We start from the raw sequence: 6138 nt of genomic DNA, 5'->3' as shown, positions 1-6138 counted from the left end.
CCACATTGATGGCAGGTGAAATGCTTCTCTTTAGTGTGAACTATCATGTGCCTTTTAAGTTTTTCCTTTTTAGGAAAAAACTCTTTCCACACTGTTGGAACTATCAGCCTGTAACTGGGCTTTTTTCTCCGTGTGAATTCTCATGTGGGGTGAAATGTGTGAATTCTCACTCTTTCCACATTGTTGGCAGGTGAAATGACATCTAGTTCCAGTATTTTTCGTGTCAAATTCTGTGTCGTGTCAATCTGTGAGCGACTGTATGATTTTTGTCCAGTTACGAAATCGTGTTTCTTAAACTGATCTTTATCTTGTATTTCATTCAGTTCTTCACTCTCTTCTTTCAGATCTTGGGTGAAAAGAGATAAATACAAGTTAACATCTGCTTAAAAGCAACAGTAGAAGAGAAGTCAATAATTGCTAAATTTGCCATTTTTTTCTGGAAAAAAAAGGCGTGTCAAACTCAGCTCCTTGAGGGTCACAGTTAAGCCCCAACCTGCAGCAAACCTACCTTTAGTTTGCAAGTAATGAAGACCTTGACTGAGGTGTGCTAAATTAGAGTTGAAGCTAAACTCTGCAGTGTTGTGACCCTCCAGGAACTGAATTAGACATCCCTGGTATAAAATATTAGAAGGATATTATCCTCATCCAACAAGAAAACTATATGTTAAGAGTTAAGTGAACTATTTTCAAACTAACAACCTCTGGTTACTGTGGTAACAAGACATGACATCAAGATAAGACTCATCAAGGCTTGAAATTCATGTTTCAATACTTCTTTAAAGCCCTGCAACAACTTAAAGTAACTTATAACATCTCAAGTTCTTATCATCTTCAGAGTCAGGGGTCGTCAGAAAGATTCCACCAAACCCTGAGGTCACTTTTGAGATCCTACCGTGTCGAACTCGACTGTGACTGTGAAGAGGGACTCCCTTGGATGTTATATGTTATTATGTTATTTGTGAAGTTGTACAATAGGACATCAAGGCCCCGATATACTTCAAACAAAATTGAAGAATGAACTCATATGATGTCATTTCAAACAAAACAAGGTCGAAACAAAGTTCGTTTTGAGATTGTTTCGGCAGTTTGAAACAGCTCACCTAAGCAAACTTTCTGGGGGAGTTTGTTTTGGCTCCTAAACACCTTTAAGCTTCCATTGGTCCGTGGCGGTTACACGGTCGGTGAGCGTGTTCTGAAACTCCACCTTCTTTGACGTGCCATTTTTTTTCCTGGTTCGTATCTCATTCTTCGGAGGTCCAACCATAAAACATCTCCTGAATACACTGGAATGTCAAATTGCTGAGCTGGTACAAATATATCTGTACCTGTACAATCACTCGCGAAGAGACCTTCTAGAACGAAATTGCAATGAAGCTTGGTGTCGACAACCCGGAGTTATGCAAAAGGCGATGCAGACAAACATCCGAGACAAGTTTTCCAAAGCCATGAAAAGAATGAAAGGAAAGAGTAAAGATATAAGGTAACAAGTACCAAATACATGTTTCAAATAAATGTTACACCATACTACTGCTGCTGCTGTTGTTCTTTCAATAAGCAAATTTAAATGGTATACAACAAATAAATTGCCAAACGAACATAAAATAATAAATCTTGTTTTTTATCAAAAGTAAGTCATGACACCAAGAGGTATCAGTTTATCCAGTGTAATAAAATGAACACTAATAAAATAAAGTAACAAACTGATATCATGCTAAAGTTTTCAGACTATGAGCCATTCACACTTCCTATAAAGGACTGATTATGGGAAATGGAATGGTTCTTTTGCATTGCAAACATGTTAATTGACTCTGAACTGCTGCTAATCATTCTTTTGGCTATGATATTCTGACCATTGGTGCCCGTCTCACACCTAGATTGCCTAAACTTCATCGTTTCATCGTTGTGTTTAGGGGGATACGTACAAGCGTCACAACACATGTATGTTTACATTAATCAACACCCTGCCTCCAGCAGCGTGGGGGTGTCGGAATGTTAGGAAACAGTATAACCGTTGCTTAGCTTTTTCAAAATGATTTTGCCCCACATACCATTATTTGAATATAGCTCTTTTAAAATAAACATGTTCCTACAGGTTTAGTCCTAATGAATTAGTGTTTGGAAACCCTGTCAGAGGCCTTATTGCTGTCTTGGCAGATAAATGGAACACCTCTGAACCATCAGAGAGTGTTTAAGATTATGTAAATAGCTTTCGTTACCGACTATATGAAGCTAGAGCTATTGTTCAATGAAAATAAGGTAAATCTCAGGAGAAGATGCTGACATTGTTCAATTGCAAGGTTAAATCCAGAGATTTTCAAGTAGGTGACAAAGTATTGGCTTTATTACCCATTTGACTGGTCCTTTCCAGGCTAGATTTATTGGACCTTATACGATTGCGAAATGTTTTCCCAGTAACAACTATTTACTAAACATACCTGATCGCCGGAAGACATTAGAAGTTTGTCATATTAATTTATTAAAATTGTATGTGACTCATGTAATCTCTTTGTCGGTTGATACTGTATCAATAACTTCATCAGTTGGTCAGGGCACTTCAGAAGTATCTGAAGAAATGGTGGAGAATTTGGTCCAGTGGATACAGGGGAAATTAACGGGTCTATTATCCTTGCCAAATATGACTTTAGAAAAGCAACTGTAACCTATCTGGGTAAAATGTTGGTTTCAGGGTTGCATAAAACCAATTGATGCCGAAGTTGATGCTATTGGTAAATTCCCTACACCTGCTATCTGTTATGAACTCTGTCAATTCTTAGGAATAGTAAGTTATTATTGACTCCTGTATTGGTTGCACCTAATTTCCAGAAACATTTTCTTCTTGCAGTGGATGCCAGTGCTTGTGGTGCTGTTCTTTTACATGTCTATGGGTTTTTTTCCCTTTCTTTCTCTTTCTCTGATGTCCTAGGGCCCAGGAGATCTGAGGGTAAAATGGAGTGGGATTGCAGAGAGGAGTATCCCCAGCCTTAATGTATCTACTTGTGTGATGTTGGCAAGCGTCTGTGCCTCACGGGTCGGGTCCTGCTGCTGGCGAGGCATGGTGAAAACTCAGCTCATGGGGATCACAGGTTGAGCTCGCGGAGAAGCTCAAGAAAGGTACAGATCTTTCAAAAACTTTTGCCGTGAGCTCTAATGTACTACGGTATCCAAACACTCTTTCATTAGAGTCATCTGATCCTGATAGCATGTGGTTGGTGATGATAATGAAAGTGTGAGCACTGAATCGGCATCGACCACCCCCAGCTGCATATAAATAAATTATATTTAAAAAAAGACTCACAGCCGGCTAGATGATCGCTTTTTGGCCACTCTTGATCGTCCCACCCCCGGGAGTCTTCCGCTTCTCCCAGATCTCCACTCAGAGATATCTAAACCATAAACTTAACCATATTCCTTTTGGTTGCATCCCTTTCAGCATGCTGACTATGCTAATTTTGAGGGTGTGGCTGAGCGGGGATACGTGAGGATGCCCCCTGTTGAAGAGACGTTTGCGAGCTATCTCTCACATGGTGAGTCATCATCTTTAAAGATTCCTGCCTTGATGTCAGTAGCGCCTTCAGAGCACTTTGCACTTGAATGGCAGGACGTATGTGGCAGCTGGTCAGGCTGGTGGTGCTTTGCACACCATGGCAATGTTACAAACCTATCAGGGCTGACCTGCTTAAGAATTTGGATAAGGGCAGAGGTTTGTCGCCTGAGGTGGTCGAAGAGCTGTGCCGCACCACAGATTTGGCTCTCCACACCACCAAGCAAACTGTTGCTTCCACTGGGCATTCAATGGTGGCAATAGTGGCTACGGAAAGAATCTGTGGATAAACCTTGCGGCTATCGGGAAGAAAGAAAAGACTTTATCCACAAAGCTCTGCTTTTGATGAGCATGCTAACTTCTGTCGATGCAGTTTGTGGAGAAGTTCAGGGAGGTGAAAGCGCAATCAGCTGATCTCAGGAAATGCATTTCTTGGCACTCCAAATCCTCCTCTAAGAGGGATGATCAGTCTAGAGCTGAGGCTCATAGACAGTGTTGCTAACTGCACCCCTTCTCCATCTAGGAGTCAGCAAGGGGAGCATCGCCATTAACAAAGGGGAAAAGGATCTCAGGAACATTCTAGACAAGAGGCACGGTCATCTACAGTGTATCCTTGGATACCACTGTAAACAAAGAAGCGCTGCGCTTATAAACTCTACTTTAAAGGGCTCATATGATGTGATTTAAATTTTTTCTCTCTTTGGTGTGTTACAAGCTCTTGGTACATAAAGAAGATCTGTAAAGTTGCAAAGGCTAAAGTCTCAAATCCAAAGAGATCATCTTTATAAAAAAGCCAACCATGCCTACCCAAAACGGCTCGTTCGAACACGCCCCCACATAACTAAGTCACAATGCTGGAAGATTTGCATAACGCCACCCAAATGTTCACACAGAGAAAAAATATGTAACTTTTACTTTAGCTGTTGCCGCCGCCGCCACCATGTTCTGGAGATGCTGTGTGTTTAATGGTCTTCCAAAAGAGGACACAACTAGAAATCAGTGGTTACGTTTTATTTACAACACTGTTCCAGAACAGTTCAACCCAAATATGAACTAGTTTTCTTTGTTCTATTTGAGGTCTAAAAACATACAGAGCATCTTATCTGTTATTCTGACCTGTTTCTCCAGTTTTCTTTTACTGCAAATGTAAATAAAAACTATATTTTTATTTTAAATGTTGTCAGTAGTTCACAGAATGAAGCAAAAATAATTTCACTCAAATACATACCTATAAATAGTAAAGTCAGAAAAACAAAAAATCATTTTGGAATGGTCTTGGATGTGTGTGAAATAAATGAAGAGGAAAAATCTGTTGTTTGCTTACCAAAATAAATCTCAAAACCATACTGAAGTTTGGACATGATGGTAGAAAAGAAATGGCTGGATCTCCTGAGCAAGCAAAACACAAAAGATATGAAAATACAGTTAGCTGTTAGTGTAATAATCTCATGGAATAACCTGCAATGTCAACTAAATATCCAAACACCTCTACCTCTCTGTAACACCTCCAGCAATTGTTCTCTACCTGCATTCACTGTTTCTACACACGTACAGTTCCTGTCAGATGTTCATCAATTTTCAGACTTTTTTAATTTTATGACCTGAGCTGGGGGATCCAGGAGCCCTGTTAGGGTGTTAGGGAATTTTCCATTAAAAGTAAAAACAAAAAAAACAAAAATAGATTAAGAGGGGTCCCTCAGATTTTTTAAGATAATGATGATCAATTTGATTAATAAAAAAATTTCATTGTGGAGACTCACATAAGACTTGATTAAATTTGAGCACTGGACGTATGGCACGTGTTACACATGTGATGTTTTACAAGTATAAAGCAATACACTCATACGTTCATCACTATGAGCTTTGATACGTGAAAAAGGAAACTCCTAAATGTGACACATTTCTGAGGTGGTCCAGCTAGCTCACTACTGCAGTCTGGTTGACATATCTACAGAGGAGATGATTTTAGTATTTAACACAACTCTGAAGTGACTGTCATTCTGAGTAACTTTTTAAGAAGGCAACAACAGCTTTAACATTAGGAACTTACAGGCTTTAGATTTAGGCTTCTCTGAAGTGCTAGAATGAAAAGGTGGCATGACCAGTCTGGGTTTGTGGATCTGTCAAGTGTCTGATGTGGTAAGCCCTCACTGGGACATGGATTGATGCTCAGCTGACGACTTTAAGTGTTTCCAGCAATTTTGAGCAATTCAAAACCACCACCTTGTCTGGGTTTTGGAAACTCAGCAAAAAGGAATTCTTTGAATTCATGTGACTTCTTTCACTTCCTGAAACAGAGAGAAAGACAAAACTAATTTTCAACAATGAAAGTTAGTGTTACTAAATCTGTGTTCAGTATCGTGATGCCTTACACACCTTGAAATGTAAGACATTTCTCTCTTAACCCAGCAGCAGCACGAGTTAGCACATTGATTAGGGACTAAATCCACTGTCTTAACATCAGTACAGCAGAACACATGAGTGTAAGAACTTAGTTGTGCAGGGACTTGTCCACCTTCTCCCTCCGTGTGTGTATGGGCCAAACAGTCGTAAAACCTCTGATATCAAAGTCATATGGCAAGAAAACAAGAAAAAAA

The 6138-nt window shown here is 39.7% G+C and overlaps 1 long non-coding RNA gene across 1 annotated transcript; it reads right to left on the bottom strand.

Annotated features, from left to right (window-relative positions):
- Nucleotides 1-220: 220 nt before the first annotated feature.
- LOC122142567 lies at nt 221-1467 on the bottom strand. The gene is made up of 2 exons (XR_006158685.1): nt 509-1467; nt 221-346 (listed from the first exon to the last, which is right to left on the bottom strand). It is a non-coding gene; the product is annotated as an uncharacterized LOC122142567 (long non-coding RNA).
- Between the last annotated feature and the right edge of the window lie 4671 nt (nt 1468-6138).

Source organism: Cyprinus carpio, unplaced genomic scaffold (assembly GCF_018340385.1).
Source record: "Cyprinus carpio isolate SPL01 unplaced genomic scaffold, ASM1834038v1 S000000006, whole genome shotgun sequence".
Taxonomy (NCBI): Eukaryota; Metazoa; Chordata; class Actinopteri; order Cypriniformes; family Cyprinidae; genus Cyprinus; species Cyprinus carpio.
The sequence above is the reverse complement of the archived record's forward strand: the minus strand, read 5'-3'. Positions and strand labels throughout refer to the sequence as shown.